At 43.0% G+C, this 25819-nt stretch overlaps 1 protein-coding gene across 3 annotated transcripts in view; it reads right to left on the reverse strand.

Moving 5' to 3' along the window:
* LOC149188053 (D-2-hydroxyglutarate dehydrogenase, mitochondrial-like) overlaps positions 1–25819 on the reverse strand; it is a 455451-nt gene that overhangs the window by 391281 nt on the left and 38351 nt on the right. The window lies entirely within an intron of this gene.

Raw genomic sequence — 25819 nt, forward strand, 5'->3', positions numbered from 1 at the left:
TTGGTCTACTAGATCATATTGTGTTGCAGAATTGGGTAATTATTTTGAGGGTGTATATGTAAAGATGTATTTCCCCTTTGAGGGTTGAAATTTGTAATATTTGATGTAAAAAATATTTTAATGCATAGTCCCTCATACTTAGACAACATGGCTAAAATATTTGAAGATGGAAAAATAAGTAATCGCCTCTAGTGTTAATTATTTAATTTTTGTGGAAAAAATATAATTAAATCCTAAATCAGAAAATTAATTAATTTCGAGTCAAAAAATAATTATGGGAAATAAAATAATTTCTCCAAGTGGAAAAATTTGTGGGTCAAAAAGAAGTTAATTTTTGGAGGCCCCCCTACTATGGAAAAAAATGGATATTTTAAATGGAGCCCTTGGACCTTGGTTGTTAAGTCAAAGTCAAAATTTTGAGGAAATTAATCCAAAATATTTATTTTTGAATTAATAAAAATGGTTTTTAAGAGAAATTCGAAAATTCCTCAAAAATAATATTTTCGACGGTGGAGATTAAAAAATCATCAAATTTTTATCATCAGTGGAGATTATTTTGACGGGGATCAAGCCAACCAGCCATTATTTTCTACTTGAAGGATTTCTCTATAAGTTAGAAGTCATTTTACTTCTCAAATCATGATGATGACTCTAGTTCTCGACTATGTAAATTTGTAACGCTGGTATTAATCCACTGATCTCCTGGGAACGTTTGAGATCATAATAAAAAGACTTTGGGGTTTAGTTCATGGTGTTCTTTGTCCATTGATCTGTGGTACGTGTTGGTTATGTGTTTTCCTATATTGTGCTAAATTTTTATATAAGCTTGTTATTTCATTTGTTGGCGATAAGAACATTCTATTGGTAGATTTTGGGTCTATATTAGGTGATCTGATTCACCTTATGTCTAACAAGTTTCCTTGAATAAATATATAGAGATTTGCAGGTACATCGGCCCTTGTGCTCCAAGTTCACTAACTTAGGAGAATAGCCGACCTTGTTTGGGCTTTGGGGATTTTTATGTGATTTTCTTACTTCGCTAAAGGTTGTGATAAATACTATAACTTTTGAAACACATTGATCCATTGTCGTTATTTAAAAAAAATATTTTTCTTACAAACATTGTATATTTGTATATAATTTTGTAAAATAATTTATTTTTTGTAAAATATTTGTCTAACCCTTGTTTTGCAGCAATTGGGGTTTGGGGTTATTTTTTTAAATTTTGTATATAGTGGTGCTTCGGGAGAAAATTTAATTCATTTGTGCAGGTGATTTCTCAAGCCAGATCTGAAATTTTGGAAGAGATTCAAGGGTTTCTAGCCTTTGAAAAATTCGTTGGGGTTTTTAAAGGTGGATCTAGGCCTAGGAAGGCAAGATCCACCCTCTATTTCTCCTCCAAGCTCAACGTCAAGGCAAAGAAGGAAGCCACTAGCCCTTTTGTGGCAATTTTCGTGGTGGTCATTTCACTAGAAGAATTTTGGGCAAGCAAGTGTGTCATCTCCAAGGCCTAAAGGCCAAGTGGTTTGCTCTCTCAAACCCTTGCTCCCTCACTGTTTTACTTACAGCCATATAATTACTTGATAATAGTGACATATAACGCATTCAAGTGGCATAAAATCACCTAATAAATCACCTAACACATTTATAAATCATTTGCATCACTTGTGCATTCACTGTGTGGGCAAATTTCACTAATTTGGATGACTGTCATATTGTTTTGAAGTACATATTAAGGTCTGAAATATAACAGTGCCATAAGCACTCATATCTTGCATGCATAGGCATTCTTTCATTATTTGCAATCTCATCTAAAGTGCTCTTATTTAATCAAGAAAAATAGATAATTTTGGGACTTTTTTGGCACATTTGGCATAAGATTAACTCACTGTTGTCATAACTTGTTTACTGCTGTCCTAAGAATTTAATTATTGCTCATTGGATGTCATTGGAACGTAAAATTGCATAAAAGCTCTTGATATTTGTTAGTACTCTATCATTGGAGTATTTATTGGCAAGTTGGTTATATTGCTTAAGGAGAACTAACATTGTGTTTTCTTGTGAGTTTCACAATCTCTAGAGTTACTAATTTGCACCTAATAAGATCACTCACATAAGCACATAATCCTAAGATCTAATATCTCGTTGATTGGTTAAGATTGTTTAAATTGGTGATTCAAGGAGCTATTGAATATTGGCATCTCTTGTTTACATTGAGAATCTAATTACATAAGATTGGCATAGTGGTGATTTGTAGTAATCATTGGTGATCTTATTGTCTATCTCTTGAATAATTGTCATTGGCATCTCACATTTGGTTAATTGTTCTGAATGGACAAGTGCTCTAATCTCCTTTACTTGCCATCATTGTCATTTTTGTTTCATGGTTAATATATATTATGGATGACAATTTTATCTTTGGCACATTGGTAGATCGTTGTACTTGAGCAATTATCTTGGTTCATTGGGTATATCTTTTGAGTACTATTGAAAATTGAGCACTTTCATCTTGTGTTCAAGATTGTCTTTCATTCATTGTTAAGTACTCTTTGTCATAAGATAAATCGTAAATAAGTACTAAATATCATAAGCAATCTTAACTCAAGAACACTCAATCAATTTGCACTTGCATCCTAGACCTAGATTTGCATTAATCAACTTACCTCCAAGCATAAGCTTGGTTGATAGAAAGATAGGAACACCCTTTATCTCTTAGCTTGCGAATTCTAGACCCTCTCTAGTCATTAAAGCGGTGACTTTGCAGTCGTCAGAGCCACAGTCTTTGCAGCGCTAGAGGAATTGGGTATGTTAGATTTCAAGGAGAGGTATCGTTAACCAAGCCTTTGCTTGCTTCACCTTCACTTCTCTCTACCACCTACTTTAGAGACTCGCCTCAAAATAGGTGAGGATTAAGGGATTTACTTAGCTAGGCATTTAATTAAAATAAACCAAGAGTTTGCATTTCACCTAGATTATGTTGAAGAATCTTGGGCAATTAGGTGTAGAGTGATTCTTCGGAACTATATAACAATTTGTGAAGTCTTTTTACTTTTCTTGTCTTTGTTAGCTTAATCTTCTTCTTTTTTTATTAATGCATGTGTGTGTACTTCATCAAACTGTTATCAAAACATAAAACAAGAACACAAGATATTGGCTCTCTGCCAGGGCCAAAACCTCTCTTCTCTTGAGAGGAAAACCCTTCGGTAAGTTTTCTCTTATTGAAGCTTCTTTCTTGATCAATGCCAAACCCTAGACCCTTGACTAGAAGATCCTCCAAGCACAAGTCAAGTCCTTCCTTTTCTCTGCACTATGTCTCCTCGGCACTTTGTCCACCTTCTTCCAACACTTTGTTCCCCGGCACTTCGTCCTCCTTCCGGCACTTCGTTCTTCCTTCCACTGTTAGTAGTCTTTCTAGAAGAGATACTTATCTTTAGTGATATCCTTCACCTAAGAATACTCCTTTCTCTTGATCAACCGAGTCCCTTCTTGATGTATAGTGGTAGGCTTTGTGTGACAGCACTGCAGCCCTAATTCTTGCACGTGTGAGAATTCTTGTTGATGTTATATGGCTCCTTTTTCCTTCGCTTGAGGTCCTTCCTTCTTCGCTTGGATAGGAGGCCTAGTAGGCCTAGTTTGTAGCCCAAACGATGAGAGATGAGAAACTTTAATGTTGTTGTTGTAGTGACCGCAGACAACCCTCCTATTCCTCGCACATGTGGCTGCAATTCACCCTAAAACAGTCCTTTATACTTCGGTTATATTTCCTCCTCCTTCGTTGCACTAGAGGCTCCTCTAAACTCGACTTTTCCACCTTTTATTTGACTTCACTTTCTCGTCGATTTCAAAGATGATTGTGTTCTCTTTGGAGGAGTGGACAACCTCTATATATAGAGGATTGTCCCTCCTTTAGGCCGACTTGCTGCCTTGAGGCCGACTTGACTTCCTTTGCTTCGATGGGTGCTTTTAATGGTGCCATTGCTTCTTTTGATGGTGTCTTTGCTAGGAGGAGACTTGACTTTGCTTGGAGGTGACTTCTTTGACTCTTATACACAATGTAACATACCCTTAAGGTCTTTAACATAATTCTTTTGACCTTTTGACTTACCTATAGCACTTTAACATGTGCTAGACCTACTTCAATGAGCAAGAAACTCATTGACATATATCATAAAAATAATATTTCTTTTCTTGGATAAATACAAATATCAAAAGTACATTTATGAAGACCGAACCTAGTTACATTTCCTTCAACGGATTATAGGGTTTTCATTTCATATAGGATAGAAAAGCATCTAAGCAGCAATTGTTCATCCAGTCACCTGATATTTAATTGATCTAAAGCAAGCAATTGACTCCATAAGGCACTAGTCTCATAAATAATTCAATCTAATCCTTTAGCTTGCTGAAATCAACCAAATGGCTAGGCCATTCAATTATGTCTCTCGGACTTGTTGGTTGCCAAAAAGTCTTGCATTTCCATCTTCCATAGGGACTACCCCCCATAGCCTGTTGTTGGGAGACAACTAGAATGAAGAGGTCGGGGATTAGAGTGACAGCCCTCGACCTGAGTTGTCGCATCGTGCCTGTACAATTTGAGCGATAATAGGTCCTGTAATAGCTTATTACCTCAACTCTGTAATCACCCAATACTTCGACCTTGTAAATTATCTGAATCATCCTTCTTTGTTGTCTATGTTATCTATCCGAACTTAATTCATTACATCACAGTTGAGTCGAGTTCACATGGGTATTTATAGTTATTTCTGACTATAAATGAGCTGACATGAATAATTTGTGGATGTCGACATGTAGAGGATCAATCTAGAGGTCGACTTGCAAGGTGACTTGATGGAAGAGGTTGTGACATGACAAAATAGATTTTTATCTTTGACACCATGAACACAAGAAGGGCTTCTTACATAATTAATTTGACTTTGACTCAACAAAAATCTTAGAGCACTCAATGGGTGCTTTGACCTATTGATTATTGACCCAAGCATGAAACTCATGCTTTAATAAGTCAATTTAATAATAATAATAATAATAATTGACAAATATATATTAAATCATGACTCAAGTACAATTATGAAGACTGACACTAGTTACATTCTTCAACACTTTCCTCAAGGGCCCGATTTTGTGACGGTTTACTAGCTGAGAAGAACATGTAGTTTTGTTGGAGATTACTATCAGTTGGACCGTGCATTCCTTCTCTTGTTGGTCGAGCAAACATTTTCCAGTTTTGTGTGGCCTACTCTCACTGTGGACAAAGGTACATTATGTATCAGTTTTGGGGTTGCCATTTCCGAGTTTATATGTTGGTCTCTTTTCCTACTATCACTGATATATTGGAGGCTGCAGAAAAATAAATTTCCTAGGTTCCTCTATTACTTTATGCTCTCTCTATGTATTTCGTTTGTTAAAAGTGAAAGAAGGTTGATCCAATTCATTTCTTATCGACATACACTAGCAATATGTAAATTTTCGAGTGTTATATTTACCAATTTGAACTCTTTGAAGACTTATATTGGGATGCATATTTACTGAGGCTAAAATTGTGAGAAAACACCTAAAGCCTACCTCAGACATACTATATTTTACTATCTCAACACTTGTTTTTTAGAAATCTGTGCACCCTAGTACCACATTACAAGTGTCATGAAAGGTCTATGTTGACAATTGGTCATACCACTATGATATCATTGTTGTGTTGTCATTCATAGCTTGATATACTAGCCATCACTGAACAAAACACGGATCAAACCTTCACAAAGGCCCTTAATAAACTAGCAGCAACAATCAACAGATCCTTTTCCAAGGGAATACTTACCTTGCTACAACAAGAGCAACCACAAAAAGAACATGAGTTGGGACACAAAATCTTTAAACTTGGGACAGATTTGAAACACGTGATGATCACGATGAAAGCCTTTTCAAACTAGAAGAACTAGATGCACTCCTTTCCAATGTGCACCAGTTAGAGGGGAAGAAACTAAAAGCAGTTATGCTTGCCCTTATACAAAACAAGTTCTTGGAGCACCCTTATGAAGGGGTCACACTTCCAGTTGCCTTTTGTTTCAGCAGTATCATGATGATGACCGCACTTATACCTCCTTACAGTGATGTCAAAATGAGGAGAGTCTTTAGACTTGTTGACCCTGCCACCTACACCTACCTACAAGTCAGTGAGAAAAGCCTTCAACCCCATGTGGTTGGTGGCAGGGAACTTAGAGAAGGGGTTGTTACACTAATCCCGACTCTCTCCGTTTGAGCTATCTCCTAGGTTAGCTAAGGGGGGTGGTCCCTAATGAAAAGTTAAGTTAGAAAAGATGTGAGTTTCTAGGAGAATTGTTAGAGTTAAATAGATTATTTATTTAAGATTTGTAAGCAAACCTGATATGAGCAATACCCATAAACACATAACATAAGCATGAAATACATAAACAACCAGTGCCTTCAAAGTATTGCTCTTTAAGAGATGAAATTGTTTTTTTTTTTTTTTTTGCTTAGAATGAAGTGAAATGCTTTCAAATGAAAACCCAAATAACCTTGGACTTGGGTTTCCAAATGGAAAAGGGTTACTTAGCTTATGCTTTAGCTTTATTTCTTCAAACTTGAATTGCCTCCAAGAACACCTGTACGAAAGCAAGCAAAAGAGTTAGCATGCAAAAGAAATAGGGCCTCAAATGCTAGATAAAACCAATATGCACACAAATGAAAGAAGAAAATATATGATATTTTTTCAAGATAGAAAACAAGCAAAGGGCTCATGAAACCCCCTCTTAAATAAATCTCTTGATGTCTTATGAGATTATTGGCTTGCACAACTTGTGGGATCTTTGATATCCTTGGAGGTGACTATTCCAACCAAAGAAGTCCTCACACTCCAATAGAGTTGGCAACCTATCCTTTGAACACAAAAATGCCTGCAAACCAATTGTTAGTGCAAAAGAGACTTGGCATATAGAGACCAAGTTGAGCTTGTCATTCAACCGAAAATAACAAGCTACAGTAAGAGCTCAAAATATACCAAGCCCAAAAGAGATTTGAGATAGCTGCAAATCTCTCCTCCCTGACAATAATGCCCTCAAGCAAATGCACAAAAAAAACAACTACATAGCAATGTAAAATCAAATGAATAATAACATCAAATGACACAGGGATACTTCATCAACCAAAGAATGCACCACAAGAGAAGCTAGTAACCCCAAAGACTTTTATTTATTTATATGAAAGATGAATACAAAATCCAGCAGAGTCTCTGCAAACCCAACAGCTCATTCTATCGATGCAAAAATGAGAGCCAAAGCTCATTTAAATAGGAAAATGGGAGCCAATCCCAATGTGAGTGCAAGTGACAGGTGGAAGGGTGAAGGTCCCAAAGCAAAAACGAATTTGCAAGTGGTTGCAAGAATTGTCCAAGTGTTGGAGATCACTGTTGTAAACTGCTCCCTAACTGGCTATGTATATCTCCCTTCAGAATCAGCGTTCGTCCAATTGTTAGTGCATATTCTTTATGGCTGCCAAGTGCATACATAACTAAAGTAAACAGGAGACAAACTCCCACCCAAATCTTCAACTAAAACCTGTGATTTGACATATCTGCAACCAAATACCAATGCTGCCAATCAAATCTGTGTATAGCAGCCAGCGTAGAGGTTGATCTGCTCTGTGTGTTTCTCTTGAAGATTAAAGTGCCATATTTTTGCTGCCAAGTGTGAGTATCAGTGGAGATAAGGAGGAGTTTAACTCCCATCAATTTGCTGTCGTAAACTACCACCAAACCAAAGTTTTGATTGTTGTGATAAATCCTCATTTAAATGACCACTGTGTATTGTCTCTTGCTGGTCTGCGTTGACTGTTGTAGGTGCCTTTTAGCTGGCAGCGTGGAGGCTAAGTGGAGTTAATACGTAGATAGTCCTCACAAAAACTTGAGTTAACCTTACTTAACATTCCATCAAAGTCTATGATGATTTTCTTTTGCTGCGTGGAGATATCTTTGACTAACGTGGATATTCCTTTGTTGTAGTTGTACGTGGAAGCTTCTTTTATCATGTGCCTTTTATCAAACTAATGTGTAGGCTATAGTTATGTGGGGTCCCTCCAACTTCTTTTAACTTTTTCACCTTAGACTTTAACTAACATTTGATTTAAATTAAATCAAAGTCACTTCATACATTTGCTTGTACGTACTTCTCATGAGCTCATTGTGGGCCCCTTTGACTTTGACTTGAGCCTGTTGTACCTTATGAGGTGGGTCCCACGTGCTTGCCACATCACCCTTGACTCTCCACATAATTTTCATGTCAAAATTTGACTTATTTTGACTTTGGAAAAATTTATAAATTTTTCCAATTATTCATTTTTTTGAATTTTTTCCTCATTTTTGCTACTGTCACTAGGAAAATCGGCTTTTGAGGGACTATAAGTTGCCTTTTGACCCTGAAAGTGGGCCCTAGGATAATGTTGAACCTCTGAGGATGAATTTCGAGTAGTCACATGCCCCAGACATTTCCTAAGGCCACTTATTTACATCATTACATAGAAAATAATTAAAAAAACCCGTTTTGCGGGAAAATTTTAATTATTAAAAAATCCTACTTAGACCTAGCCAAATTCCACGAAATTTTTTGTGTGATCTAGTATGGTAATATACATCAACTCTAGACACTAAGATGTGTCAAGGGCTCAATCTTCAAACCGTCACCCCGGCTTTGGGGTAAAACGTGAGTGAAAAAATCTAGAAAATTATCCGCCTCTAAAAAATAAGGTATAATTAACCAGATAAAAAAAACACTCCAAGGTGTATTCGTTTGCTGATCGAATCCCAACATCCTAGGCCTGTTACAGACTCAAAACTCATCATTACTAGTATCACTTATTACAATTCCCCACAGGGTGTGGAATTTGGGTACAAGAAAGATGATGAGAAGATAGAAGTAGAGTTAAAAAACAATGTTGACTGACGATAACTAATGGTACAAGTGTCCTCTAGATCATCCTTGGGCATGGAGTCTTCATATAATCATCAGGTGCCACTCCAGTGGTCAACAAGATTGATAGTAGAGACCTTTCAATATTTGGATAACAATGAGGGCCCTACATTTGGGAAGAAGCTTGAATTCTAGACATCATGGCCCTGTTAGATATTATGACATCATGTTTGATGTGGAGTGTGATGACCTGATTCTCCAAATGTTCCAATGTTTCTTCAGCATTACGAAACATCATCCTGACACAATCATAAAACATATGCAGTCAATTTTATCTTCATGTATGAGAGGTTGTGATGCCATTTGCAGGGAGTTGCGGACTAGATTGTTGACCATTTGGAGGAGAGAACAATTGGTCTCGCCTGCTGCTTATGAACTAGCGGAAAGGTTGGTTGAGCAGAACATTGGGTTGTTCAGAAGATAGTTGACCAGGGAGGAGTTGCTCAGGTCATGCAGCAAGAATGAGAAGGAAGAGTCTTTGTTTCATCTGCAAGGAACCTTGGGGACCTAACTGTTGATTTTGGGTAGCATCGAATGTGCTCTTTTATGGAGGGGCTAGAATACATGAGATCTCCAAGACCCGGAAATCGTTTGGAGAAATTCCACCTGGATTGTGAGTTATTAAAATAATTAATATTTTTAATGGGGTTCCTAAGTCTAAACATAGGAAATAAAAATATTAATGGGTATTAATCAAAATATGGATGAGAATGATCTAGAAGGTGGATCAAGTCATGTTTTAATCTTAGCCGTTGATTAGAGACTTAATCTCGGTCGTTGATTCATCAACAGGAAAAGTATAAGAGGAGGCTTGAGGGTCAGTTGGAGATACACCAAGTTGATCAATCAATTCAATTTTTCTAGGGCATGGTTTGCTGAGAAAATCGAACAAGTGATCTGAGTTGTAGTGAGAGGGGCAGAAGCAGAGATTTGGATCGGAAAGGAGTTTTGAGCCAAAGAGTACGTGGCAGAGAGGCAGCGTAGAGGCCTACGCAGCCCAGGAGGGGCTCACGCAATGCTGACGTAGGCCAGGAGGGTCTCTTGCAATGGCAGTGCAGAGTATTCGTCAGTAGTCCGAGATTTTACTAGAGAAGCGAGGTTCTGAGCCAGGAGGGTTAAACATCAGTCTTCATCCAACAAATCGATCCACCAGAAGGGGTGACGCACTTTTCTGGAGGCAAGATGCTGGCCCAAACAGTGATTGCATAGAGACTTTGCAGTGTTTGTCGGGAGGAGCTAGATCGCTCATTAGATCAGCTAAGACTTGAGGAACGAGGTAAACCCTCATATGTATTTCTTGCTGTCGTGATTTCTCTGAAAGGTTAGCCGGTGTGAGAGGCAACATGTTGTACTTAGATTCTGCTTGCTTAATAATACAAACCCTCTATCTGCTGCACCGGTTTACCTGCATAGGGTTTTTCCAGGGACCTGTTGTCCAAAAATAACGGTGTCCCTTATGTGTTTGTCTCATCTATTGTTTCAGTTTATGATCTGTATGTCAGTGTAGTCTACAGTAGTGTTTTTCATCACTGTTTATAAATTAAATAACTTGTTGAATGAAATAACAAGTAGGAGATGTTAAACCAGTGATTGTAGTAGGATTTCTGCTTGTTAAGATTCAGAAATTTTCACATGGTATCAGAGCATCTCAGATCATAAGATACTGAAGCCATCAGCCGAGAGATCCAACAAATCTACTGCAGAGAGGCAGTTGTCCCAAGTGACAGCTTTATTCCAGAGCCAGAGACCCAGAGGGAGAGTGACGCAATGCAGAAGAGGTGACGCAGAGGCTCATGCAATGCCTTCGTCAGCATTCTAAGCCAGGTGAGGGTGACGCAATAGCTGGAAGGAGCCCACGCAATAACTGCGTCATCTATCTAGGCCAACGCAGTAGCGGAGAGGGGCAGATGAGGCTCACGCAGAGCCACGTCATCTTTCTGGACCAGGAAGGAGTGACGCAATGGCCAGGAGGAGATGATCTAGCTCACGCAGTGACTGTGCAGAGCCTGAGGAGCTCAGATTCTTCAGTTGCTCGGGCAGAGGGAGCAGTGCAGATCAGATCTGTGGTGCTGGTGGGATGTTGTTGCTGCTGGTGAAAAACAGTGTTTGAGGAGACTGAACCAAGGTAGAGGGAGTCACTACCTTAACAGATTTCTTGCCAAAGAAATCTAGGTCCAGGTTGCTGAGCAACAACAAAGGAGGATTAGAGAGGAGTGATTCAACATTGTTTGGCAGAAAGATTTCCATGAAGAAAATCAAGACTCAGAGGGAGTATAGAGGGAACTTGTTCCTTAGAGGTTTTCTAGCGACAAAGAAATCCAGATCCGAGTTTTGTTGGGCAGCAGCGAAAGAGGGAGAAGAGAACCTGTTTAACACTCATTTGAGCAGAGATGGCAGTTAATGCACTGAGGGATCAAGACAGATTGGATGGAGCATCCAACTTTGTCATTTGGAAGGCCAAGATCCTGGGGGTCTTGGACAAGAATCGCATCAAGGATTATGCCTTGAAGGTAGTTGTTGTTCCGATCGATGCTGATCCTCTTAAGAAATATGAGGAGACTCAAGCAAAGGCAAAGTGCACAATCTTGGGCGGAATCAAGGATCATGTGATTCCACATATTGTTGAAAAGGACACAGCAATGGAAATGTGGGAGGCCTTGACTACCTTGTGCGAGGGAACTTCCGTTCAACGGAAGATGTTGCTTGAGAATCAGCTAAGACAGTACCAGATGCAGAAGGGAGAAGAAATCAATCCCTTCCGTCTCAAGTTGCAAGGGATTCGAGACCCGCTGACTTCTGTGGGGTCTACACCAGATCCTGAGTTCATGGTCAGGATTGCCTTGAATGCAGTCACTGAAGACTGGGAGACCTTTGTCCAGAGCATCTTGGGCAAGGCTTCTCTCCCCAGTTGGGAGGAGATGTGGGCAGCTCTTCGACAGGAAGAGATCAGACGGTTAACCAAGGCGGGAAGTAGCGACAAAGGAGTCAGAGCCAAGGAGGAAGAGGAGGATGCAACTCTTGCATCAACAAGACAGCAAGGGTAGCAGAGGAGAAAAAGAAAGACATATCCAAACTCATATGCTTCAGGTGTGGGGAACTGGGACATTTCGCCACACAGTGTCCTCAGAAGAAGGGCAAGGAAGAGAAGTCTGACTCGAAGGATGCTACAGTGAAAGCTGGCGAAGAAGGCAAGGATGACGATTGTGCCATGAGTGTTCATGCACCTCTGGAGAAGAGGTGGGGCGACATAGAGTTGTAGACTGTAGTCGAGAGGACTACATAGGGGCAGGATCCTTGAGGTGCCCAAACTCTTGGATCACATACGGGTACGGGAGCCCTTAATGACAGTTACAGAATGATAGGAGTCAGTTGGCACAAGGGATGATGGAGCAACAGTGGAAGAGCTAGAATGCCAATGTCTGAAGCAGCACAGTAGACTGTTGAGCAGTGTGGGAGGCACAAAGCAGATACAACAGTAGCGCATTAGCATCAGAGGGTCAGCACAGATTAGCAGCAGAGGAAGCCTCAGCATCACGAGGTATCCAGACTTACCAGTATGTCAACTTTGGGTGACTTTTTTAGTTGCTTACTTCTCAGCGACTGAGTTGCAGTGCAGCAATTAGCAGTGGTAGTGTTATGGGCAGCATGATGCAGCGTATTGAGAGGGAGTTGCAATACAGATGTAGCAGTGACAGTGGCAGTGTTATGGGCAGCAATACAAGATGCAGCAGTGTAGTTGATGAAGGGCAGCGGGCCAAGCATCAGCAACACAGAGGACCGATGTCGTGGATCAATGTGATGCTTCTATTAGGAAGTATTGCTAGACCACATTCCTCGCCAAGAGGAAGTGTTGATTTTGGGTAGCATCGAATGTGCTCTAGCTCCAAAATTTTGTGGAGGGGCTAGAATACATGAGATATCCAAGACCCAGAAATCGTTTGGAGAAGTTCCACCCAGATTGTGAGTTATTAAAATAATTAATATTTTTAATGGGTTCCTAAGTTTAAACTTAGGAAAATAAAAATATTAATGGGTATTAATCAAAATATGGGTGAGAATGATCTAGAAAGCAGATCAAGTCATGTTTTAATCTTAGCCGTTGATTAGAGACTTAATCTCGGTCGTTGATTCATCAACAGAAAAGTATAAGAGGAGGCTTGAGGGTCAGTTGGAGATACACCAAGTTAATCAGTCAGTTTGATTTTTCTGGGATGTGGTTTGTTGCGAAAATCGAACAAGTGATCTGAGTTGCAGTGAGAGGGGCAAAAGCAGAGATATGGATTGGAAAGGAGTTCCAAGCCAAAGAGTACGTGGCAGAGAGGCAGCGTAGAGGCCTACGTAGCCCAGGAGGGGCTCACGCAGTGCTGACGCAGGCCAGGAAGGTCTCTTATAGTGGCAGTGCAGAGTATTCGTCAGCAGTCCAAGATTTTGCTGGAGATGCGAGGTTCTGAGCCTGGAGGGCTGAACATCAGTCTTCATCCAACAAATCGATCCAGCAGAAGGGGTGACGCAGTTCTCTAGAGGTAAGATGTTGGCCCATGTAGTGATTGCGTAGGGACTTCACAGTTTTTGCTGGGAGGAGCTACATCACTCATTGGACCAGATGAGACTTGACAAACGAGGTAAACCCTCGTATGTATTTTTTGCTACCGTGATTTCTCTGAAAGGTTAGCTGATGTGAGAGGCAACCTGTTGTACTCAAATTCTGCTTGCTTAATAATACAAACCCTCTATCTGTTGCACCGGTTTTCCCGCATTGGTTTTTTCCGGGGACGTGTTGTCCAAAAATAACAGTGTCCCTTGTGTGTTTGTCTCATCTATGTTTTAGTTTATGATCTATTTGTCAGTGTAATCTGCAGTAGTGTTTTAAATCACTATTTATAAATTAAATAACTTGTTGAATGAAATAACAAGTAGGAGATGTTAAACCAGTGACTACAGTAGGATTTCTGTTTGTAAAGATTCAAAAAATTTCACACTAACCACTCATGCATGGATGGCACCGAGGAGATGATAGGGGGAGATAATGAGGAGATTCCTTCCGACTTTCAAGATGAGGATTCTTCTTCTATAATTGAGTCTATGGTTTCTTACGAGGACACCTCTGAGGAGCATGAGCAGTCATGGGGAGTTGTTGACAGCAGCTCAGAGACACAACCATGTTTGTTAGAGGATATTGATGATAAACAACTTGTTCCCATTCAGCATGAGCAACACATAGTGGAGCACAATGCGCATGATGGGCCATCTTTCGAGAGTCATCTAGTGACTCATGTTGAGCCCATGCTGGAAGAGGATGAGCAGGATTCCTTGGGGCCAGCCATTGATGAGGAGAAGGTAGATGTACAGACAGCCACCAAGGAGGTAGTATTTGCAGACATGGGTCATCAGGAGGCATTGGGACCTGACAAGACAGTTTTGCAGGCGACGAGTGGACCGGTGGAGCATGGACTTTCTGGTCAGATGAGGGAGGCTCTTTTGGAGACAATGGTGCATCCATATTTAGGTCTACCCATTGACGAGGTGCAGGTAGATGCAGTAGCAGCTAGAAAAGTTGTAGTATTTCCAAGCAGCAGCCCTCTCCAGGAGTACATAGACAGCGCGTGCAGCATGGATTGCCCACTTATAGGCAGAGAGGTAGGGATTCCTAGACATACCCGATTGATTGGTTGGGCAGAGCTGCATGAGTTGAGCATGGTGCAGCATAGTGGAATCGTACCATATACAGGTGCACATGCATCTGATCCTTCCCATAGGATGGATTGGAGGGAGATCATGAGTTGGTATCCTGTTGGTGGCACGATATTCTCATTCGGGAGCATAGTGCAGCAAGGGACTATAGACATGAGGAGTACTACATGCTCCATTCGGCGGTGGCATGTAGGCCAACAACTTTCCATCCCTTAAGGCCTGGATCTACATAATGGGACTGACCTTGGCCTATGCCAAGGGTTGGACTGGAGAGAGGTGATGAGTTGGTACGCGATTAATGGAGCCCATCTAACTTTTGGTGACAAGTCCATCAAACTAGCTCATAAATGAAAGATCAAGCCTCTCAAGAGGTCAAATAATAATCTATGCATGTCGTAGGGCCCTCTAAGAGGTCTAATGAGGTCCATGGGTGCCATAATGAAGAGTAGGACCCTCAAAAGTGATGGACAAGGAGTTGTCCCCTTGTTTTCCAAAGTCCAAACAATAAACCTGTGGTGCTCCCAATGGGTGTGGGGGCACAACAATAACCTCATGGGTCTCCAAATGAGTTGAAGATGCATGTAGATCATCTGCAAGGGCTTTGATGATGATGTAGGGGATGCCACATCGTCCTACAAGTCCTGGGTCAGCTGCCAAGTGCATGATACATCTATGGGGCCGACTGGGCAAAAATGAACCAGGTGCATCTTCGTCCAATGGGAGTATCTCGAGCATCTCTGACCATCCTCGGGGATCCATGGAGTGTTGTCTATTGTTGTGGAGGCCCATGGCTCTCAACACACACCCTACATGTGCCAATGTAGCCCTCTGGAGGATTAGGACCCTGTATAGGGAGACCAAACCCAAGATGGAGACCATCTGCAATCCTTTATAAGATCCAATGTGTCCCCTAACCTTCCAATACAACAAGTCATTAAAGAAATCAAGTAAATGAGCTTACCAACCATGGACCACAAGTGGGGACTTCATAATGTCCTGCCTTTCCATAATGGGCTTCAGGATGTGCCAATGTCTCTTAAACTCCACATGGGATTAACCAAGTATCCTATTAGGTGGTTTCTACTTCTAAAGGGGATAATATGTTCAAGGTACGCCCTTCAAAAGGTGGTGGCATGTGACAGATTGGTGAATGAAGTCGAGGATGAGAAGGGGCAGCCTTGGGCCACAAGTTGGGGTACAAGGGTAGCTATTTAAAGGTAAGCCCACACTTGGGTTTATAACGTATATGAGGGAGCAATCGTGGTACATGAGGAGCCTCGACCTTGATTTTTCTACCCTTCTTTCAATGCCTTTTGCCTTTTTATGATTTTCTTTGATTAATTGGTCGAGGCTTAAGGGGTAAGAGCATGATGTATAAGATATAGCAGTGAATACCCCCTTTTAAGGTAGGGCAGTTCATTTCCCACCAAGGGTTGGGACAATCATGGTTCCTATATGATGAAGGAGGCTCATAGAACCTGTAAGAACCAAGGTGATGGCCATGATGATGGAGTAGAGCTCATGTATTGGCTTTTGCTCATATGCTAAATGTGTTTGTCCCGACCATCTTTTGCATTTTGTGGTACATTTTCCTATTGAATGTGGCCAAATATGCTTTTGTCTTTCCTTTTAGCTGCATCAACCTTCAGGGCATCATTCCAGGCCTGACCCAAGGTGCGAGCAAGGAGAAGGGGTGAGCCAACCCTATGTGGACCCAGTGGAGGAATGTGGACCCAAGTGGAAGAGATGATGAATGGGGTAATAATGAGTGGAAAGGGGTTAATATATGCAGATATGGGAGTGGGACCATGCAACCAAAAACGGGGTTTCCCGTGAAATACAATCCCTGAAGCCAAATGGTCAGTAAAAGAGATCCCACAGGACTAGAATTCAAGGTTAATATCCAAAAGGGGTCTAGGGGACAAGAGCACAGACATAGCCCATTCTTTTTGTCGAATCCCCCCATCAATCCATGCCCATAAGTGTCCATGATAAGAAAACCACAATACTTGTTGGAATTTCTAAGTTTAACCCGTTAGAAATTCTTCCTGTACTATCTAGTTTATTTCTTCCTACTTGTTTAATTACTTAACAAGTTATTTACCATGTAAACACTAAAAATAAACACAAGTACAGTATCAACATCTACAGATCATCAACTGAAAGAAAACAAGCACACAAGTGACACCGTTATTTTTGGACCAATGTCCCCAGAAAAACCCAATGTGGGAAAACCGGTGCAGCTATTCAGAGGGTTTTATTATTATGCAGTCTATCTGAGTACAACTAGGTGCCTAAACCGGCTCACTCGACAAAGAATCAAGATACAAACTCCAGCAGCAATACCTCTCTTCGGAAGCAAATATTCGGAAAGTTTGCTCCACGAAATCCTCTCCAACACAATTTGAAGCTCAACGTCAGCCCTCCTGGCCTCTGCGTCAACCTAAAACCCTCTACAAAAGCCTTCTGAGGCTCTGTGCAACCTCTCTGGCTCTCTGCGTCACTCCCTCTGCCTCTGCGTGGATGATGCAGACCCTTTTGGCTCTGCACAGCCTCTGTTGCCTCTACGTGGCTCCCTCTAGCTCTGCGTCTGCCTCTCTCTACTTCTGCACTGGTCTCTCAGCACTATCCCCGCCTCTCTGCCTCGTACTCACTGCCCCTCACCGCAACTGATCACTGATTCGATTTCTCTTAGCAAACCCCGCTCTAGAAAATCGAATCACTAATCACTCTGGTGTATTCTCCAACTGACCCTCAAGCCTCCTCTTATACTTTTCTCGTTGAGTCATCAACGGCCGAGATTAAATCTCTAATCAACAGCTAAGATTAGATTTGGCTTGATCCATGACTTTTGGAACATTCTAACCCAGTTTTATATTAATACCCATTAATATTTTATTCTTCCTAAGTTTAGACTTAGGAACTCCCAAACCAGTTAGAATCTACCCAAACCATTTTTGGGTCTTGGAGATCTTATGTGCTTTAGCCTCTCCACCAATTTCATGGCTAGAGCACATCCGATGCTACCACAAATCATAACTCCCTCTTAGCGAGGATTGTTCTCTAGTAATACTCCTCACTTAGCATCACTCTGATTATCTGGCACCGATACCTGTGCTGATGCTAGGCCTCCCCACCCAACATCCTCTGCACTGCTACATCTTGTACTACTACCCATGGCCCTGCTACTACCACTGTTGCATCCGTACTGCAACTCCTTCTGCATCCGTGCTGCTGCTGGTCCATCCTCCCAGCACTGCATCCCCTCTCATCATGTTGCATACTGCTACTGCACTGCAACTCAGTTACTTAGAAGTAAGTAGCTGATCTACCCAAATTTTGACATCCCTGTCAGGCTAGAAACACTCCCGATGCTAAAGCTCCCTCTGCCGCCAACAAGTGCTCCCTCTACTGACCTCTGCGCTGCTGCAACAACTCCCTGCATCTCGCACCATTGCACAGCTCTCTATGCCATCCTGCACTGGTGCAACACTCCCGTGCTTCTGGCACTGTTGAAGCTTACTAGCCTCGCGCTATTCGAGGACTCCTGCACTGGTGCAACACTCCCGTGCTTCTGGCACTGTTGAAGCTTACTAGCCTCGCGCTATTCGAGGACTCCTGCACTGTAGCACTCTTTGTCGCTTCATCCACATCCGTCTCTACCTACATCCACCAGTCCTACTACTCCTCTTCGGGGCTCCCGTAGCAAGGTATAATCCAAGAGGTTGGGTACCTCAAGGATCCTGCCCCTCATCGCCTGTAGTTCGTCTGACTACAGCTCGATGTCTCCCATGTGCTTCTCAAGTGGTACACGAGCACTCATGGCACAATCGTCATCCTCCTTGACTTCTTTATCCACCCTCGCTGGCACTGCCTTGGTCTCAGAAGCCTCTCCCTTACTCTTCTTCCTAGGACACTGGTTCGCAAAATGACCCAGTTCCCCACAATGGAAGCACTTGACCTTGGAGAGGTCCTTCTTCTTCCTCTTCTCCTGCTTCCCCACAGATGCTAGAGCCACATCCTCTTCTTCCTCCTTGATTCTAACCCCTTTGTTGCTACTCCCCGCCTTGGTCAGCCGTCTGATCTCTTCTTGCCAAAGAGTCGCCGACAATCCTTCCCAATCTGGAAGACTCGTCCTGCCCAGTATGCTCTGGACAAATACCTCCCAATACTCAAAAACTGCGTTCAGTGCAGTCCTCACCATCAATTCCTCATCCGGCATGGCCCCTATGGAAGTAAGTTGGTCACAAATCTCCTTCAAGCGACCGAGGAAGACATCTATCTGCTCCCCCTTCTGCATCTGGTATGCCCTTAGCTGATTCTCCAGGAGCATCTTCCTCTGCACGGAAGTATGCTGGTACAATGTCTTTAAGGCATCCCACATCTCCTTTGTCGTTTCCTTCTTGGCAATATGTGGTATGCATGATCCTTGACCTCATCAAGGATGATGCACTTAGCCTTCGCCATTGCCTCCTCGTACCTTTCATTAGCTACCGAGTCAACTGGGACAGCTATCACTCTCGTGAAGCCCTTGAGGCGACGTCTGTCTGCAATGGACAAGATCCTAGCCTTCTAGACCACAAAGTTAGACGCTCTGTCCAGCCTATCCTGATCTCTCAGCCCATTCACGGCCATCTCGCTGCTCTTCTTTCGACTCCTCCGAGTCTCTCTTCTTCCCTCCTAGAAGTCCTCTGTTCAACTCCTGTTGAGTCTCTCAACTTCCCATCTAGAAGTTCTCAATTCAACTCCCTCTGGGTCTCGATTTCCCTTCTGGAAATCCCTCTGCCAACGTCAAGTTTCCCCACTCCGATCGTCTGCGCAACTGCACTGCTGATCCGGATTCCTCAACTAGAAATCTGCCTCGGCAGCAACTCCCTCCACCTTGGTCTTGCACTGTTAGGTACTGTTCTCACCACAGTACCCCACTAGCTTTGCTCCGCAACATACCCACAGCCTCCTATGCCCCAGCAACTGAAGGATTGAGCCACTTGGCTCTGCACAATCCCGGCACCGGCAAATCAGCTCCCCCAGCCAACTGCGTCAACCCTCATGGGCTCTGTCTGAGCCTAATTCTGCCTCCCTTATCCTCTGCGCTGCCCTTTCTCTGGCCCAGAATGATGACGCAGTCCCTCTGAGTCACTCCTTCCTCTGTTGCCTTCTGCAAGGATTAGCTCTGTCACTCGAGACAGTTGAATCTGCTGCAAATGCTCTGCTTGGCTGATGCCTTCATTTTTCCTGTGATCTGCAACGACCCTCCGGTACCATGTTGAAATTTCTAAGTTTAACCCGTTAGAAATTCTTCCTATACTATCTGGTTTATTTCTTCCTACTTGTTTAATTATTTAACCAGTTATTTACCATGTGAGTACTGAAAATAAACACAAGTACAGTATCAACATCTACAGATCATCAGTTGAAAGAAAACAAGCACACAAGTGACACTATTATTTTTGGACCAATGTCCCCGGAAAAACTCAATGCGGGAAAACCGGTGCAGCTATTTAGAGGGTTTTATTATTATGCAGTCTATCTGAGTACAACTAGGTGCCTAAACCGGCTCACCCGACAGAGATACAAAATCTGGCAGCAATACCTCTCTTTGGAAGCAGATATTCGGAAAGTCTGCTCCACGAAACCCTCTCCAGCACAATCTGAAGCTCAGCATCAGCCCTCCTGGCCTCTGCATCAGCTTGAAACCCTCTGCAAAAGCCTTCTGGAATCCACGCAGCCTCTCTGGCTCTTTGCTTCACTCCCTCTGCCTTTGCATGGATGATGTAGGCCCTTATGGCTCTGTGCAGTCTCTGTTGCCTCTGCGTGGCTCCCTCTAGCTCTGCGTCCGCCTCTCTCTGCTTCTGTGCTTGTCTCTCAGCACTGTCCCCTCGTATTCACTGCCCCTTGCTGCAACTGATCACTGATTCGACTTCTCTTAGCAAACCCCACTCTAGAAAATCGAATGACTGATCACTTTGGTGTATTCTCCAACCGACCCTCAAGCCTCCTCTTAAACTTTTCTCGTTGAGTCATCAACTGCCGAGATTAAATCTCTAAACAATAGCTAAGATTAGGTTTGGCTTGATCCATGACTTTTTGAACATTCTAACCCCGTTTTATATTAATAACCATTAATATTTTATTTTTCCTAAGTTTAAACTTAGGAACTCCATTAAAAATATTGATTATTTTAATATCTCCCAAACCAGTTAGAATATGCCCAAAATATTTCTGGGTCTTGGAGATCTCATGTGCTTTAGCATCTCCACCAATTTTCATGGCTAGAGCACATCCGATCCTACCAGAAATCAACAATACTCAATTACCAAATGACAAGGCATACCTTTAGGTTCGGGAGGCCCACCTTCAAATACACAATCATGGCAAATGGGCGAGGGACCACATGGCTAGCTCAGGTGGCGAAGAAATGGCACAATGAGCTAGCTGGTGGTTGCAAGGGGCTACTAGCTATTGGCTAAGAACCGTCTTGGAGAAAAACAATTCTCCTAGGGATATCACCACAAAATTGTGGGTAACAAGGCCGACCTTCTATCATTAGAAAGGAAGGTCACGTCAATGCGAGAGGCTATTCTGCAGCAGAACGAGGAGCTGGAGGGCATGAGGGCGGTTTTTGTAGAGTCCACGACCAAATTGTCTCACATCGGGGAGCGGCTGGAGTCCCTACTAGTGCAGCTAGAGTGCACGTTGGAGTGTCGGAGCAGCCCTCTTCAGGCATATATAGACGAGGCCGGTAGCGCTGTTAGGTTACCTTTTCCCATTGGAGAGAGAGAGATAATCTACCTAGTCAGATTTCATGTGTTGACCTGGATAGCGAGATGAGATGACCTGAGTTGCACAAGGTGCAGCATCCGCATGTTGTGGTTGTTCTATGTGCGGGAGTTCGTGCATTCGATCCCTCCCTTGGGGTTGGATGGCGAGAGATTCTGTGTTGGTACCCGGTGGAGTGGTCCATGGAGATGGTAGTGGACCCAGGTGTAGCTCAGCAGGATCTTCCAAGCACTGGGGATGTCAGAAGCCCAAGTTGGCATTGGGATCCAGGGGGGACCACCTATCATTTCGCAGGTGTACAGGTTGACTACAACCTGGATGGTATAGTTGACCTAGCAGTTGAGCACGCGCATTCGCTAGGGGAGTTTTGGTCAGCACCATTGGCCAACCAGCTTATGGGCAAACTCCTTCGGTTGTCTTGGTATGACGATTGTGCATGGGATCACAGGATGATCAACATACTATGGCAAGATTTTGTCGGAGGAGGTGGTACTGGCATACCACTAGACAGTGCCTTGTATGGAATTGGGGACTCCTCGCACTTGCATAGGCACAGAGGACACAAAGGAGCAAAGCAGTGGTGGCATCACTACTGGTACCTAAAGAGATTCATTTCTTGGGCACCTCAGGGAGGATTTGGAGGGGAGATCCCCTCATCGGAGAGCATGGTGATGGGACGGTGAAGATGATGATACAGGTCGGGTGTGGGCCAACGCATGTGGGCATAGCTTTAGGCCATCACATCCAGGGATGGGTAGGAGCATCTAGCATGGAGCAGTGGTCTGCAGATGGGCATGGAGACGCATGGGGGTGTGTCGTAGTATGTTGGACTGCATTGTGGAGTGGTAGTGCCTCACATCGCATTGAGTACATGCGGGGAGTGATAGGTGCAGTGGCACAGGTGGGACACAGGACAATACAGGATGGTATAGTCGTAGTCGGGGCTATCCAGTGGTGTAGAGGGACAGGTTGCAGCGTATAGTGGCATGTCGAGGAGTGCGGTGATGCTTGGTGGTATGTGGTGATGCATGATGCAGCGCAGCAAGCTCTTGGAGCATTGCCTCCAAGGAGACTTATGGACAGGGGCATTAGGTGTACCACTAGATGTAGCTCACCTAGGATCGATGAGGACATTGTTGAGCATCTAGGGACACCATGTTTAGTGAAGAAAGGAATTTGAGGGGGTTATCAGCAGATCCGAGGCGGAGAAAGGGTCGTCCATAGGATTACTCTTGAGCATTTCGGCAGACTCTTGATCATACCCTTTGGGACATACCCACCCATCCTCCTCTAGTATTTCTCACAGTCGCAGAGTGTTTGGTTGTTGCCCCTTGACATTTTCCATTCAGGCAGCAGGGCATGGGAGGCTCACCCTAGACAGTTGGATGAGAAACCGCGTGTCATCAGCTGGGAGGAGACTCTCCAGTTGAGACATTTGGTAGGTGCACGAGTTGACGGATATAGGCTTAGGGATGGCATGGTTGATTGTTGAGGTAGCCTATGTTCCACCCTTGGACTCACACTTGGGGAGGTGACCGAGAGGGAGTTGCATGGTGCTTTTTTAGCTGGACAACTTGAGGCATTAGGTGAGCATGAGGTGCGGGGGATGGTAGTCCTTGTTGGCAGGATGATGCCTAGGCTTTCGGCGATACCCGGGCACATCATCAAGAGCTGGGACAACAGATCTTACTATGTGATTTGGCAGGCATAGAGAAATTGGTTATTCGCGGCACAAGTTCTTGATGCTCGGTGCCTACTTATTGGATACCTACAGGAGTCGAAGACGGGGAACAGAGGGGTCCTACTAGCTAGCAGCATATCACAATGACAAGTAGAGAGGATTGGGGGTTGTGGACCTCTAGTATGGTTATGGGATCCAGGGATCCAGTGGATTGGTGGGATGCTCCACTCCTCAATGAGCATGGTCAGGATAATAGGCGAACTAATTCATTCACAGGCAGACACATGGGGAATCACCGAAGCCCTCACCATAGGGCAAGAGAGATTGTTGCTCGGGATTGGGGCCATCCATGGAGTGATAGGGACTGGCACTATCGAGTCACTTTGGCAAGTTGGGCCTAACCTCTATCATCACATAGATTATGGCCGAGAGTTATGCAAGAGGAGGCTAGCATGCTAGACAATTAGTGATGACTAGGGTGTTGTGGGGTCAACGGGATAGTTTCTTGCTGCGATGGGCATGGGGCCCTAGCGTCACAGTACTTAGCGGTTCAACTACCCATAGGGGTGAGCTGGTTTCTGCAAGGGAGGGTCATCTAGATTTTCCATCAAGTTTCAGTGATTTGCTGATGGCGTGGGAGACTTCATCAGCATGGCAAGTTGGCTAGCAGGAGGATTTCAGGAGGAGCTCATGCAGGAGAGACTTCATTCACATAGGGATTGAGTTGTATCTTCAGGGGCCCACAATCAGGGTGCATGAGGTGGACTATTTGGTAGGGCAGCTTCATGGGGATTGGGACAAATCTTTACATTGTCAGGATGCTCTACTTGTTGGCAGTAGACAGAGGGATTCTAATGCCCATATCTGGAAGGATAGTGAGTGGAGCAAGTGGTGCTTTACATTGATCAGATTGGCTTGGGATCCTGGTATCAAGGGACTCCTTCACTATAGGACAATATAGAGATCAGGGATGATCCAATGGCACATTTGGAACCCTGGTGAAGTTTGCAGTGATAGTGAGGATCCACATTGAGAGAGGGCGCTCGTTCAGGCATTGCTTGAGGACAAGCAATTTTTGGTGGGGAGGACTGTAATGTCCCCAATTTTTATTTTTCATCTGAGGGAGTTAATGGAGTTTATTGGGGAGGTGCTAAGCATAGCACAATTTTGTAAATTGAGCATTGGAGACATTTTTGGCATATGGGACTTAGGAGGGATAGAAAATTAATTTGCTAGTGGAATGTGGGGGCCACACCTACAAGAAATACGCACCACTTGGAGAGAAAATCGAATTGCTAAGGGAAGGAGGTCGAAATATTGGATGGAGGGACCCACATGAGGAGGCAAGGAAAAATTATAAATAGAAGGAGCATAGAAGCTACTGGGGTCTTTTTGTTCACTCATTTATTTCCTTTGTTGCTCAAGCTGTTTCGCTGAGTCCCTAGTGCTGCTTAGCACAAAGTTCTCCAAGGGGAGAACTCACACTTCTTTTGGTGGACTTCGAGTGCCAACCTAGGGAGGCAAGCCATTGTTACTTTGGTGAGAGTGTTGTGGAGTATTGTGGCACATCTCAACGGATTCTTTCAACCAATTCGTACTCCAAGGAGGACATAGTAGAGAAATCATACCACTCATTTCAGCTAGCTTCAGAGCTATGTTGCAGGAAACGTGGGGCAGAAGGGCGTTTCCGTACGGAAACAGGCACGAAACGTTGAAACGCGTTTCAGGCCGTACCGCCACGTTTCACGAAACTGAAACGTGGCCAGTACGGCCTGAAACACGTTTCAGGGCCGTACGACCCACATTTCAGCATTTACTTGTTTTTTATTTATTTATTTTTTATTTTATTTGTTTTGTAATCTATTCTTACGTTAGCCTAGTGACTTCTAGTTGCTTCCAGATGCCTGTCTAAAGTTATAAAAGTGAACTTTTGCCCTAGTGTTGATATGCAATTCATGGTAATGTTAAATTCTTAAAGTAAAAGTGATATTCTCCTTTATTTTTCATTTTCATCCTTTTACTTAAATTTTTAACATTACCATGAAATGACTCAGGATGTTTGAGAGTGGTTTCGCCCTCATTGGATTTCATATGGAGAAAGTAGAATTTTAGAGCTCACTCAAAATCCAGCAGACTTCTCTATTTTTCAGGATTTCAAGATTGGGGGGATTGCAATGTTTCCTTTGGATTTTATCATGTACTAGGGTATGGAACTTGTATTTAATCAAGAGAACCAAGCCCTCTATGCAGGGGAGACTCCCAATAATCGAGAGAATGTAGGGTACTAGGGTATGAAACTTGTATTTAATCAAGAGCATTAAGGTCGTTCAACTATGTAGGAGGAGACTCCCAATCAAGCACGAGACAAGAAATTAGAAATTTCTCGTGGCTGATTTTGGATATTTCTATTTTCATTATGTGATTATTCATGAGTAAATGTGATGCAAATTTAGATACTTATAGTTTATGCATTGACAATTGACAGTTTTATCATAATGTAATAAATTAGAATGTATCATATATGCTTTATGATTGCACATATTTCTTAAATGTCCTAATATATATATATATATATATATATATATTCGCGTTTCCCCGTTTCCAAAATTTGGGGAGGTTGCGTTTCGTATCGCTTCCCATTTCGGAAACTCGTACCCGTTTCCCCGTTTTGTGC

Source organism: Pinus tabuliformis, chromosome 3_1, assembly GCF_031772625.1.
Source record: "Pinus tabuliformis cultivar Carrire ecotype Pingquan chromosome 3_1, CPIR1, whole genome shotgun sequence".
Lineage (NCBI taxonomy): Eukaryota > Viridiplantae > Streptophyta > Pinopsida > Pinales > Pinaceae > Pinus > Pinus tabuliformis.